We start from the raw sequence: 15566 nt of genomic DNA, 5'->3' as shown, positions 1-15566 counted from the left end.
CCTTTTGGAGGTCCCGTAGTTAGGAGGAGAGGTTGGTAACCTCTGTGTCCCTTGCCTCCAAGGCCGTCAAGATTTGAGCGCGCCTCAGGCCCTCTGACTTAAGCTTGGATGCACTGGTCTTCAGGGCGACCTCCAGGGACTTCACTTTCTCAGACTCTGCATGGGCCAAGTCTAGGGCAATTCGAGTATGGTCTTTATCCATCCGTAAGTGGGATTGAATCAGGCTCTTGGGGGTCGTCAGATCAAAAGTATGACTCACGATTGCAGGAGACGCCAATTCGTGAATTCGAGCCCTCAAGGACTCATTCTCCCGATGCAGACCGACCACGTACTAGGAAAGACTCAGGCCCATGACACAGGTCTGTAAAGAGTGTAAGATAAGACTTACTGACACTATTCATTGAGAGAACTGGTCGACCAAGTCTAGTTGAGGATATTCCAAAATCTGGTCGGCGATGTTCTTCCACGAATCGGCCAGGGCACCATGAAGTTGCACCTGGCCACAGTTGGGAGAAGTGCTGGAAGAGGGGATTCGACCCAGCACTTGAAGGGATGGCAATGCTGGGTGCTACTTAGAATACCATTCTATTTCCCCTGTACAACAAAATATGTACAACCACAGAACTTTTCCTGACAACCCATGTACTCTTCAGAAGTTAAACTTGGATTGGAAACGAAACTTAACATTTTTACTCCAAGTTCGTTCTTCAAAGTTAAACCTGGATTGAAAACGAAACTTAACATTTTTACTCCAGGTTCAACCCTTGTGTTCTTCTGAAGTTAAACCATATTACAGAAGTTGATTAAATATTTATTTCAAGGATCGACTTCTAGGTCGTAGGTGAAACACTAGGTCTTCTTGGTTATGAGATCATCCACCACTTCCTAGACAAAGCCTTTCAAAGAAATTGAATATTTAAACTTCTCACAGTAACCTTAGGTTTAACTACAGAGACCACAATCAAAGCACAAGATCGAAACACAAATCGAAGCACAAAAACAAAAATACAAAATCGCTAGCCTTTTGTGTTGATATTTCAGGATCCATACAAAGAAAACAAAACTAGTTGTGCTGCGGAATAAATAACTAGTTGTACCTTTCTTTGTAGACAAAGACCTCTTGATCTTCTGTCGTATTCCTCTCATCTTCTTGGATGTCGTGTGGGCGACGATCTACCAAGACAAAAAAACACCCGAACCCTTTTTGTTTCCAAGCCGCCTACCACCAAAAGACGCAAAGAAAAGAATGCCTCCTTCTTCTTCTCCTCCAAATCGCCGGCCACTAAGGTGCTTCGTCTCTTCGTTTTCTTTTCCTCTAAGCTCCGGCCACCAAGAGAAGATGGGGCGCCGACGCTAGAGGGAAGAAAAGGGAAGAAAAAAAGAAGTGGAGCGCCAACCCTAGAGGAAAGAAAAGAAAGAATGGGGCGCCGACCTTAAGGGAAATGAGAGGATTTTTAGTTGTGGAGAGAAACTTATCAATTCTTAATTGAATTGTTGATTGTTGTGGCACAACCTCCTCTCCTTTTATAACCCTTTGCCCCAAATAAAAAAGGAGAAAAAGTAATAGATTTTTATTTAAAAAAATCTCTAGAAAAGAATTAACATAATTCTTTTTAGAAAAATTTCTTAAGAAAGAATTAGTATAATTCTTTTTAGAAAATTTCTAAGAAAGAATCAACATAATTCTTTTTAGAAAAATCTCTAGGAAAGAATTAAAATAATTTTTTTTAGAAAAATTTCTTAAGAAAGAATTAATATAATTCTTTTTAGAAAATTTTGAAAAAAGAATCAACGTAATTCTTTTTAGAAAAATCTCTAATTCTGTTGAGAAAAAATCTCTTCTTTTTTTTCTTTTCTTTTCCTTTTGGTTTGGCCGACCCCTTACTTGGGCACCAAGCAAGGCTTGGCCGACCCCTTTCTTGGGTAGGAAGCAAAACCAAAACGGGTGAATGTGAGGCTTGGCCGACCGCTGGAGAAGAAGTCCTCTCGCTAGATACAGTGGCGGTCGAAGGTTCTGCTGTGGGGCGAGATTCTTTTTCAAGAACCTCGTGCCCCCCTATTTGTTGGGAAGAGACTCCCACTGAAGCGCTGGCCAGGGAAACCTCCTGGTCAGCTATAATCTCTCTCCCACGCTTCCTCGGGATGTCGCTGGACATTGTAGAGGAGTCGAGGGTGAAAGCTCTGAACATGATGACTTTTATAGGTAAAAAAAAATACCTCAGTTAGTGAAAACATACAAAGAGAGTCACTTGGTCTTACCAAAAGGCGCAGTCAAAGGCGTTCGGATGGGGCTCAACCTAAAGGTGTACAACACACTCTCCCGCAGCAAGGAGGAGAGTCGAAACTACACCCCAACCAATTTCTCAGAAGTCATGAAGCAATTTGGCCGGTGCTGATGATCACTCAACTCAAAAGGAGAGAGAAGATTGGGATGTCATTCAACAAGCCAGATAATTGACTCGGACAACTGTACATTAAAGAAACGAGACTTCCAACCTTTATTGGAAGAAGACATGTCCTCGAAAAACTTGTACGTGGTCCTAGATTGCACCATGAAGACACCCAACTCTAATCGCTTGAGGGAATAGAAATGATGAAAAAGTTGGAGAGTTAATGGAATCTCATATAGATGACACAGAATTATCATTCCACATATTACACGAAAGACATTGAGGGCAAACTGGGATAAAGGAATAGCAAAATACTGACTCAACGATGAAAAGAAGGGAGAAATAGGATAACACAGACTACCAAGAAGCTGGTCCTTGAAGAAGGTCACGAAGCCAGCGGGAGGAGGACAAGGATGATCGTCAGCCCAAGAAGGCGAAGCTTGTATGCTTCAGAAAGCTGCAAGCTAAAGTGTACCGACTTAAGGTCACTCTTATCAAAATCAGGATGGAAGTATGCATACCAGGGGACTACCGCTTTGCCGGCCATTACCTGATAGAAAAGTGCAGGAAGCAGAAGATGATGAAGGAAAAACACTTACAAAGGAGATGCACGAGGGACAAGTAGGAACAAGCGGAGAAAGAAAGGTCGAAGAAAGAAAGAAAGAAAGGTCGAAGGAAGGAATAATGGTAAGGTATTGAGGTAGGAGTCACGATCACAGATTACTTTAAGGGTCGCAAAGGTTAGGTCCACAGATTCATTTCCCTTGGTCACCAACGACCTCTCGATTAGCGTTCTAAACTCTTGCCTCAGCGCGAGTTATAAGTGAGCATGCTCTCATGGCCAATGACCTCTCGGTCGGCATTCCAGACTCTCACCCCAACGAGGGTTATAAGCGAGCAAGGCCTTCCAACTACCTCTCGGACAGTATTTTAAACTCACAACAGCAGGGGTGATAGACGAGCAGGGCCCTTGCCAAGGCTCAGAGAAGTAGTTTTTCTGTGGGCAATTAACGTCGCTATCGTCACGTAATTCGTGGATATTCAAAAACGCCCTTTTTGTTAAAGATGTATGCATGAAGAAAGGGAGTTCCAGTGGGAAAAAGGTAAAAGGACAAGAGTAAAGACTGAAACCCGATCAGGTCTGCATTTAATTGATAAATTATAGAGGAGCGCTCCTCAAAATCTCATCAGTAAGAACATAAAGGTCATTTAAGTGCTTAAAATTCTCTGTCGGTGCCAACGGGGAGTTGGCACCCCTGCTTTTTCTAGCTCATCTTGAGTGAATTGAAGAATGCGCCATTGTTAAGCAATTGTTTCATCTTTAATCTTTGCTTCTTCCTACATAAGGGACATGGAAGAGGCATGTTTTTCTTTCAAATAGATTATGAATTGAGCTTGGCTCTCCAGGTTTGAATAGACTTTCTGTTTCAGCACTACCTCAACACATGCCCGCGATTTAGCAACTAGCCAAAGTTCTTCAATTTCCCTATGAAGGGAAGACTAGGGCTATGCAAAAAAATCGAAAAATCGAAAATTGGACCGGAACTGGTAGTTTATTGGTTCTGGTTAACCGGTTAATTGATTTATCGGTTTTAACTGGTTTTGGTTAACCAGTTTTTGCCGGTTTGCCGGTTTAGTTTCGTTCTTTTTTTTCTTTTTTTTTGCCGGTTTAAATAGTAAATTGATAAACCGGTTAATCGGAACCGGTTAAAACCGATAAACTGGTTTAACTATTTCGAATCAGAATTCAAAATCGTCTTTTATCTTGCAAAAGATGGCAAAGTATAAAAGGTTAGGGAAGAGCAAAATGTCATTCTAAAAGGTAAGCCAGTGGTGAGTGACCTCTTGTTCCATGAATAAACATGAAATAGACATACTAATTTGAAAATGAATCTATTAGAGCTGTGGACCCAGTGGTGGGAGCACAGATGACAGAACTTGTTCTTTGAGATTTTTAATTTTTGATTTTTTTACCTGATCTGATCTAATCAAAGAAGTGTTTTTTTTTTCTTAAAAATATTTAAATTATTCATTTATTCTTATCTTTGTATTACTGAATACTGATGTTGAACAGCTGCGTGAACTTGCAAGTTGCATTTGATACTTGTATTCATTAGGGCATGCAATGGCATTGGCAGCAATTTGGCTCGACAGTGGCTGTGAGGTATCTCAAAAACTCGAAGCACTACACTGCACTACAGTTGATGGGCAAAAACAAACTGATGGCTACAAAAATTAAACAGCAGGCAATCTATCACACGCCACCAAAGCTTATGAAAGATTTGGACCGAGTAATGGCATTCAGTCTAGTAGACAACAAAATATCAAATTGTAGTTGTGCATGAAACTAGTTGATCGCTGACAAATTGTTGTGCAATCTCTTTGTTCTTTTAAAGAAAAACTGATTGCATTGGTAAAACAACTAGAAATGGAATTAGTGAATTTTTTTTTCCTTTTCATCATATGTTTCACTAGCTATCTACCATAGTGATATGTTAGATTTTTACCTAAGAAAAGAAATATATACAACTAAATAACTCATTTGCAATATTTAAAAATTATGTTTATCAACCAAATAAGTTACGTGAAACTGTGGAAGCAATCACAATTCACTACTTGAATAAAGCAATTTGTAGGAAGCCAAACAATCTTTTATCTAGCAAGAAAAGATTTATCCAAGTCCAACAATCTAACGTTACGCTAATAAATAACAACAATCTTCATCTACCAAATAACCATTAGCCATCATAACTAAAATTTATCCATTCAAAAATATCTTAATAATACATCAACAGACAACAGTTCAACACAACATATGTTACATGATCCGGCGGTAAGAATGGGGGGCCCACCTTCTGAAGGGTCCCAGCCTAAGGACGGATGGAGGGCTGGCCAAGCGGGTAATGGTCCGAGCGGAGCTAGAGATAACCCATCCATGGACTTGGGTTTCCGACGCCAAGGCAGGAGGATCGAAGGGCCGAGCGGGAGTCCGCTCGGCTGGGACCGAAGGGCCGAGCGGGTTGTCCGTTCGGCCAAGATAAGGGCGAGGGTACAAAGGTGGCCGAGCGGCCTAGGCGCTCGGCTCGGGATATGGGATATCAGCAGAAGCATGTCTGATGATTAGGCCATACACAAGATCGCACGATGGAGGATCTTGCTGTCACATCATGGAAAGGTTGATACTGTAGCAGTATGGCCTCTTGGACGTCTTTCTGACAGATCCATATCTGGGCATGGCCATTCTGACAGACCCATACCTGGGCATGGTCAAAAGCAGGTGGTTGCTTTGATTGGCGCGCCCAGGCTTCTTGGAGAGGTCTATATAAGGTCTCTATTTCTTCACCGGAGGTAGGCAAGTCTTCATCTTGAGGCCATTTGTTTGTTATTCCCCGCCTGATTTGAGCGTCGGAGGGCCGTCGCCGGGACACCCCTCCCGGCTCGGTTTTGTTGCAGGTTCGCCGGAGCGCTCGAGGGTCCAGCAGGGAGCGCCACGTCCCCAGCGTTCGTTGACTCCTGGTTCGGACAGGATCAATTTGGCGCTGTCTGTGGGAACGCACCTGCATTCAAACGGGAACAATGGACGAGGCTGGACGACAACACACGGTGACGCTTTCGACGGAAGAACTCGACGCTTTGGTCGAGATGAGGGCCGCCAAACTTGTGGAGTTAAAACAAAAAGCATCAGCCGAGCGGCCGGAGCAACAAGCAACATCTGCATCGGGTGGCCGAGCGGACGCACCTCAAGCCACCGTTGCATTCCCCCGGGCCTTATTTCGCACCCCTGAAGCCGCACCAGCTCGAAGAGATAGAGGCTCTTCTTTAGACGAAATGCCAAGGCGGGATGACAGAAAAGGGAAAGCCCCCCGGGCGGACTCATCTCCCGAGCGGATCAATCGCCAATTCTCGGAGGCTATTCTACGAGACCCTCTACCCAAGCACTACGTGCCTCCGACGATCGGCGAGTACAACGGAACAACGGACCCGGATGATCATCTGGGTAAGTTTGATAACACAGCTACACTCCATCAATATACAGATGGAGTAAAGTGCCGCGTCTTCCTTACAACTCTCTCGGGATCGGCTCAACGGTGGTTTCGGAGGCTGCCGGACGGATCCATCACTAGCTTCAAGGACTTCCGAACGGCCTTCCTCCACCACTTCGCTAGCAGTCGGCGTTATCAGAAGACAAGTGTCAGCTTGTTTGCCATCAAGCAAGAGTCGAGAGAATCGCTTCGAGCCTACATCCAGCGATTCAACCAAGTGGCGATGGATATCCCAACGGCCACATCGGAGACGATGATGAATGCCTTCACGCAGGGCCTTGTGGATGGGGACTTCTTCCGGTCGCTCATCCGAAAGCCGCCCCGAGATTATGACCATATGCTACATCGGGCCAACGAATACATAAACGTGGAAGAAGCACAAGCCGCCCGGAAAAAGGAAACTCCTACCGAGCGGGCACCTATTCATGCCGAGCGGAAACAGCACGCCGCTCAGCAGCCACCTAGAGGACCGAGAGCTGAAGCAATCCGATCCCCCCACGCCAGGTCGCACGTACAAGAAGTGGCTGCCGCTCGGCCCAAGCCAAAGAAGAGGTGGACCCCTATGTTCTGCTCCTTCCACCAGACGGATACGCACAACACGAAGGATTGTCGAAGTCTTCCCTTCGTGGCCAATCCCGTTCCCAGGAATGCCGAACGACGGTCACCTCCCACTGACAGGAGACAAAGGACTCATGAAGCTGACCGGACCCGCACCGAGAGGCGACATCAACAGACACCCGATCGGCACCGATCTCCGAGACAGGATAATCGCCGGGCGTCCAGAGAACGGTCCCGACCGTCCACTCGAGAAGAGGAAAACAGAAGCAATACTTCCCGGGGCGAGATCAACGTTATTGCAGGCGGGCCGACCGGAGGAGACTCCAACCGAGCCAGAAAGGCGGGCGTCCGGCAGCTGCAGATCCACGCAGTCGGCTGTAGCCAAGAGCGGGCAAGTGGACCGGAAATCACTTTCGGGCCCGGAGACTTAGAAGGAGTTGAAGTGCCCCATGACGACGCGCTGCTCATTAAAGCGGTAATAGCAAATTATACTATTCACCGCATATTTGTTGACACAGGGAGCTCGATCAACATCATATTCAAGAAGGCTTTCGATCAGCTGCAAATTGATCGAGCCGAGCTGCAGCCCATGACGACCCCCCTCTACGGGTTTACGGGCAATGAAGTTCAGCCGGTCGGACAGATCCGGTTGGCTACCTCGCTGGGAGAGGAGCCGCTCAGGAGGACCAGGACAATAAATTTCGTGGTGGTTGACTCTCCCTCGTCCTACAACGTCATTTTGGGACGACCGGCGCTCGGCGAATTCCGAGGGGTCGTCTCAACCTTCCACCAGAAGATGAAGTTCCCCGTCGAAGACAAAGTGGGAGAAGTACGGGGAGATCAGTTAGCAGCTCGGCGATGCTATATCGAGATGGTCCGAGCAGAATCCAACTCTGCTCGGAAGGCACCCCGAATAGAGGTAAATGCCATCACTGAAAAGCCGCCCTCTTTAATTTATGAAGAAAAAGAGGAAGTACAGATTCACCCGACCCGATCGGAGGCTACAACTTTTATCGCATCTGATCTGGAGGAGGAGCAGAAGAAGGAACTGATCCAATGCCTCCAACGAAATCATGATGTCTTCGTCTGGTCGACACATGAGTTGCCCGGAGTTTCGTCGAGCCTGGCGCAGCATGAATTGCATGTCCGACCGGACGCTCGGCCAGTGAAGCAGAGAAAAAGGGATTTCAGTGCCGAGCAGAATGCCATCATCCGGGCGGAAGTAGAGAAACTTCGGAGGCCGCCACATCTGAAGTGCGCCTGGCTTAACGTAGTATTAGTCTCAAGCCGGGCGACAAGGAGTCCGCATCGACTTTCGGGACTTAAACAAAGCATGCCCCAAGGACTTCTATCCTCTGCCCGATAGATCAGTTGGTGGACTCTACGGCCGGCTGCGAATTAATTTGCATGCTTGACGCCTATCAAGGATATCATCCAAGAAAAAGTAAGCTTCGTAACGGCCGACGGCACATATTGCTATAATGTGATGCAGTTCCGATTGAAGAATGTCGGGGTCACCTATCAACGCTTGATGAACAAGGTGTTCAAGGAGCAGATCGGGCGTAATCTGGAAGTCTATGTGGACGACATTCTTATCAAATCCGTCCGAGCGGCCGATCTCTTCAAGGACATGGAAGAAACCTTCCGAACGCTACGCAAATATGGAGTCAAGTTAAATCCCCAGAAATGCTTGTTCGGAGCAAAAGGGGGGCGTTTCTTGGGATATATAGTGACCGAGCGGGGAATTTAAGCCAATCCCAGCAAGGTGAAAGCTCTGCAAGACATGCCGCCTCCCAGAAATACAAGGGAAGTGCAACGATTGACCGGTCGGATAACTGCTTTGTCCAGATTCATCTCCAAAACCGCCGACCGGAGCTTACCATTCTTCAAGATCCTGCGCAAGGCTACTAAGTTCCAGTGGGATGAAGAATGTGACCGAGCATTTGAAGAATTGAAAACATATCTAAATTCTCTGCCTGTACTTGTCAAGCCGATCGGGGGTGAGTCACTTTATATGTATCTGTCGTCAACTGAGCATGCTGTAGGCTCGGCACTTGTGAGGGCGAGCGGCGAAGAGCAGCCGGTGTATTTTCTAAGTCACATCTTGAAGGATGCTGAATCTCGTTACACCGGGCTCGAGAAGTTGGCCTTTTCTTTAGTTCTAGCCGCTCGGCGCCTTCGACCATATTTCTTGGCTCACACCATCATCGTCCGGACGAACAGTCCACTAGGAAGAGTGCTGTTGAATCCAGAAGCGTCCGGGAGGCTCATCAAGTGGACGACAGAACTAAGTGAATTTGACATCCAATATCAACCCCGCTCGGCGATCAAAGCGCAATCCTTGGCTGATTTTGTGACCGAAGTGCAGAGGCCAAAGCCGGAAGCTCTGTGGAGAATATATGTGGATGGGTCTTCCACTCGGCTCGGAAGTGAGATTGGAATATTGCTGCTCTCACCTCAAGAAGAAAAGATGCACCTATCCGTCCGACTGGATTACAAAGCCACCAACAATGAAGCAGAGTATGAGGCTCTCATAGCCGGATTGCAGGCAGCACGGCATGTAGGAGCCGGTCGGGTGACACTCTATTCGGATTCACAGTTGGCCGCTCAGCAACTTTCTGGTACCTTTGAAATCAACAGCGTTCGGCTTAAGCTCTACGCTGAAGCCTTTGAAAAACTCAAAGCCACTTTCCGAGAGGTCCTTATTCAAAAGATTCCCCGAACGGAGAACCAGGCAGCCGATGAGTTGGCCAAACTAGCAAGTTCTATAACGCCGGTCGCCATTCAACAACCAATTGAAAAAGTACTGCTGGTGGCGCACGTCGACCGGATGGAAGGCCTCACATTTCCAAGCGACTGGAGGACACCCATCAAAGAGTTCCTCCGCTCAGGAGCCACACCGGCCGATCGGGATGAAGCCCAGCTGCTCAGGAGGAGGGTCGGTCGGTTCACACTTATCGGCGATCAGCTCTACAAGAAGGCTTTCTCTCGCCCGTTGTTGAAGTGTGTGAGCTCGGAAGATTCGGCTTACATCCTCCAGGAGGTACATTAAGGATCGTGCGGAGGACATCCGGGCGGACGATCACTAGCCAAGAAGATTTTGCTAGCTGGATACTTTTGACCAACCTTACAAATAGACGCCGCTCGGACAGTATCTACATGCCTTTCATGCCAGAAGTATCACAACTTCTCGCACCGACCGGCAGAGGAGATGAAAGCATCAACCGTTTCATGTCCGTTCGATCAATGGGGAATGGATATTGTGGGTCCATTTCCGATGGCGACCGGGCAGAGGAAATTTTTGCTGGTGGCGGTCGATTATTTCTCCAAGTGGGTGGAGGCCGAGCCACTAGCCAGGATCACCGAGCAGATGGTCAAGAAATTCATCTGGCAACACATCATATGTAGGTTCGGTATACCTCGCCGATTGATTTCCGATAACGGGTGGCAATTCATAGGGAAAGTGCTGGAAGATTGGTGCAAAAGCTACGGCATCGAGCAACACTTCACGTCCGTGGCTTACCTCCAAAGCAACGGTCAAGCCGAAGTAGCCAACCGGGAAATTCTCCGTATTCTGCGCGCTCGGCTCGACCACGTGGGAGGAAGTTGGCCGGATGAAGTGCCGGGCGTTTTATGGGCCATCCGAACAACTCCTAAGGAAGGAACGGGCGTTACACCTTTTCATCTGGTATACGGTGGTGAAGCGGTCATTCCGGTTGAAGTCGGCGTCGAGTCCGTCCGGGTCCAGTGTTATGATAAAGGCAACGCCGAGCGGAGGAATATGGAGCTGGATTTGGTTGACGAAGAGCGTGCCAAGGCATCCGTTCGGCTGATGGCGTACCGTCAACGGATGAAGCAAAACTACAACCGGCGCGTCATTCCCCGATCATTCCAGGTCGGCGACCTGGTCTGGAAGAAAGTCAAGCCGGTCGGCGACGTCGGCAAGCTTGAAGCTCTGTGGGCAGGTCCCTTCAAAATCATCGAAAAGCTCCGCTCGGGCGCGTATTATTTGGAGGATGAGGACGGTCGGCAGCTAGATAGGCCGTGGAGCGCGAACCACCTCCAGCCTTACCGGGCAGGATGAAAGAACAAATATAAGGCATCGTCATCGAGGAACGAAGGTCCCGCGCCGCTCGGCCGGTGGTAAATGGGTCGAGCCAAGCGCTCGAGGAACGAAGGCCCCGCGCCGCTCGGCCGGTGGTAAATGGGTCGAGCCAAGCGCTCGAGGAACGAAGGCCCCGTACTGTCCGGTCGGAGGTACTTGCGATGCAGGAAGTAGAAAGATGAAAGCACAGAGTATTCTCTGCTGAAAGGAAGGCCAAGGTCGCTCGACCTAGTAAGGAGTTAGCCTTAAAGGCCGTCTAGCCCAGACGTTAAACCGTAGAGCCGCGCCGACCGGCTATAAATAACCGCGCCGACGAGCACCGTCGTTAAAGATCGAGAGCCGCGCCGATCGGCTATAAACATCCGCGCCGACCAGCACCGACGTTAAAGATCGAGAGCCGCACCGATCGGCTATAAATAACCGCGCCGACGAGCACCATCGTTAAAGATCGAGAGCCGCGCCGATCGGCTATAAACATCCGTGCCGACGAGCACCGTCGTTAAAGATCAAGAGCCGCGCCGATCGGCTATAAACATCCGCGCCGACGAGCACCGTCGTTAAAGATCGAGAGCCGCGCCGACCGGCTATAAATAACCGCGCCGACGAGCACCGTCGTTAAAGATCGAGAGCCGCGCCGACCGGCTATAAACATCCGCGCCGACGAGCACCGTCGTTAAAGATCGAGAGCCGCGCCGATCGGCTATAAACATCCGCGCCGACGAGCACCGTCGTTAAAGATCGAGAGCCGCGCCGATCGGCTATAAACATCCGCGCCGACGAGCACCGTCGTTAAAGATCGAGAGCCGCGCCGATCGGCTATAAACATCCGCGCCGACGAGCACCGTCGTTAAAGATCGAGAGCCGCGCCGATCGGCTATAAACATCCGCGCCGACGAGCACCGTCGTTAAAGATCGAGAGCCGCGTCGATCGGCTATAAACATCCGCGCCGACGAGCACCGTCGTTAAAGATCGAGAGCCGCGCCGATCGGCTATAAACATCCGCGCCGACGAGCACCTTCGTTAAAGATCGAGAGCCGCGCCGATTATGATCGTTCGCAAGTACCAGATGGATTAAGGCCGATCGGCCGTCGGTTTGCCAACACTTCGCATTCACTGAAGGCAATTAGCATAGCCAAGCGCTAAACGATTCTGAGGAAACAAGTCAATTGATTAACCCGATCGGTCGTTTAGTAGGAAGCTAGGGGAGTCCAACTGATTCTACGAATAAGCAGCAACACACTAAAACGAGACAATGAAGGGCAAACAAAAAATGCAAGCAAAGGAACATAAGGAGGCCGAACGGCACGTACAAAAATTTTTGCATCCGCTGAGCGGATGAAATACAGAAAGCACTTGAAAGAACTCACCTCACTCCGGGTCTTCAAAATTAAAGAAGGCGTCCGGGATATCATCAATCATGGCCGCCAGGTCGGAGGCGGGAATATGCATTCCCTCGGGAAGGTGGCCACCCTTCTTCAAGTACGTCATGGTGACCTTAACCGCTTCGGCGAAAGTAGAAGAGACGTTGCCGTCGAATTTTGCGCCGAACCTCTCCGAGCGGAGGTATTCTTGGCGCGCTGCTGCTAGGCGGTTCGGCTCTCCCTCCTTAGATTTTTTAAGTGCCGCTCGGGAAGCGGTTAAGGTATCTTGGACAGCCTTCAAGTCCACCTCGGCCTTTGTGCGTTCTGCCAAACGGTCCTCTCGCTCGGCGTTCAGCTGGGCCTCCAGATCCTTGGATCGCTGATCTAGCGCACGGACATCTACTTTCATCTTGTCCAAATCGGCTATCGCTCGCTTCTTCCGGGCAATAGCGCGTTTGGCATCCGCTTCGCGCTTCTTGACTTGGCCCTCTAGCCGAGCCACCTCTGTAGCCAGGTCGGCAGACTTCTTCTATTCGGCCTCGAAGGCTTGTTTCTCTCGCTCAGCAGACGGACCTCCCGACACTTGGAGTTTTTCCAGGAGCTCCTCCAGCTCGGCTAGCCGATGGCTAGTGGCGATTTGCTCAGCCCAACGTTGTAAGGGAAATAATAAAATCAGGGACCAAACAGTAGCATGGTGCGGGAAGAAAAATGAATTTACCTGAGTGGCCTGCTGCATGTTGTTGTCGCCGAGCTGCTTGGGCGTCATGAGGGCCACTTGAATCTGCGCGTCCTCAAAAAGCTTGGCGAGCGGACCCGTCAAGGTTATTTCATGAACAGGGCTCGAGGGCCGATCGGCGGACAGTAAATATTCCTCCGATGGGAATCGGAGGGTAGTCTTGGTGGTCGGATGGCCGGACGGCGCTTCTTCAGTCGCGGCCGCCTGATGAGAGGACTCCCCTATGGTGGAAGTTTCGCCCAACCGACGTAAGCGGCGACGAGTCCGGGGAGGAGAGCCGGAGGGTTGTGCGGTAGGCGAAGCCATGGGGGTCCCGATCTGTGATGGCGCGCGAGCAGGCGAAGTTACGCCGATCGGCGCCTGTGGTGCCCTCTCTTGGGTCGGCGGAAGGCTGGAGTCTCTTCGACGTTTCCGCTGAACCTCCAATGGTGGATCCCCGCCCAGCTCGGCGGGGGCTGAGGAAACAGGATCCGCCTCAACCTCCGTTGAAGCGGACGGGGTAGCTTCTGTTTCAGGGGCGGACTGCGCCCCCCCCTCTCCTGCATCTGCCGGGCGGCTGGGGATGAGACCCCGCTCGGCGAGCTCTTTTTTGATGGCCGCTTCAATTTCCACGGACTTTAATTTCAAATGAGCGGTAGCCTTGGAGCGCCACATGACTTCAGCTGCAGTAAAAGAAATTAAAATCAATTAGACAAAAAAGACTAAGAGAGTAGAGAATCCTTACTCATGCGGAAGGGGAGATTTGCCCGAACGGGAGACAATCCGAAAATATACAACACCCCCTTGAGAAGCAACTGGTCGATCTTGTATCGCTGACCGGATAACCAGTTCGCCGCATGAAGATAGGCTGGGTTGCTTCTGAACTTGCCGAGCTCCGGCTGAGTCGGCACAGCGGTCTGCCATTTGGTTCGGAATGCTGGCCGCTCGGGAAGTCGGATATAGAAGAAAAACTCCTTCTAGTGTTTGTTGGAGGTCGACATATTATCAAAAAAATCTAAAGCCTATTATACTTTGGAAGATAAAAGTGCCCAGCTCGGATTGTTTAGGGTAGAAAAAGAAGTGGAATATTTTGGGGTCAAGAGGGATACTGTGCAGCTTAAAGAGGACGACCACCCCGCCCAGCAGCCTAAAGGAATTCGGCACAAGTTGGCCGAGCGGGATGCGAAAATAGTTACAAACCTCTAAAATAAAGGGATGGGTAGGAAATCTAAGGCCGCCCTGGAATTGGTCTAGAAAAAAACAAATGGTGCCGATCGGGGGGTCATGGGGCCGGTCAGTCGGGTCGGCTACAACTATTTCATAGTTATCGGGAATCCCATACATCCGAACAAGGCGCCGAGCACCCTCCTCATTAAACCGACTTTCCATGGTCAGATACCAAGGGCCATGAACACCAACAGCGGGTTCGGAGGAGCTTGCCATCTCGAAGAAGCAAAAAGATAGCGAGGAATCGAAGGAATGGGAGCAAAAGAGGCAAAACAAGTTGGGAAGACCTTGTAAACGAAGGGAGAAGACTCACTGAGAAGGAAACGGACGGAAAGGATCACCGGTGAGATGGTAGCCGCCGAAAAACAAGAACTAGATCGTCGGAGGTCACGGCAGAGGAAGGAGCAGAAGGCAACGCACAAGCGAATATGCGGCGAAGGAAGGAGACGGAGGCTTTATACGGCTGAGGTCGGTCGGCCTCCGCCGTCAGATGCAGGTCACGGGAGACAAGGTCATCATCTAACCGTCCATTTCAAAGCAATCGGCGTCCCATCGTACGGATCATCACCGCCACGCAAGAGGAGCCATGTGGCGCTCTGTCACCAGGCACAATTAATGCGCCCATACCGCACATGCTTCGACTTAATGAAAAGGATTTGCGCGATGTTCGAGAAGATTTAGACAAGCGAACATCCACGTTGAACACCAAGACATCCAAAACAAAGAGCCGAGCGGCTGAATGTGGCGTAAGGGCCGAACGGCTCAAGGGATATTATAAGCGACGGTAAGGCGACGACCGCTCCGTTCGGACACATAGTCCAGTCAGTCGGACTCACTGCCTCCTTCGACTAGACTTGAGAGAGAGGCAAGTGATCCGGCGGTAAGAATGGGGGGCCCACCTTCTGAAGGGTCCCAGCCTAAGGACGGATGGAGGGTTGGCCAAGCGGGTAATGGTCCGAGCGGAGCTAGAGATAACCCATCCATGGGCTTGGGTTTCCGACGCCAAGGCAGGAGGATCGAAGGGCCGAGCGGGAGTCCGCTCGGCTGGGACCGAAGGGCCGAGCGGGTTGTCCGTTCGGCCAAGATAAGGGCGAGGGTACAAAGGTGGCCGAGCGGCCTAGGCGCTCGGCTCGGGATATGGGATATCAGCAGAAGCATGTCTGATG

The sequence above is a fragment of the Zingiber officinale genome, chromosome 3A (genome assembly GCF_018446385.1).
Source record: "Zingiber officinale cultivar Zhangliang chromosome 3A, Zo_v1.1, whole genome shotgun sequence".
NCBI lineage: Eukaryota > Viridiplantae > Streptophyta > Magnoliopsida > Zingiberales > Zingiberaceae > Zingiber > Zingiber officinale.
Note: the sequence above shows the minus strand (reverse complement) of the source record.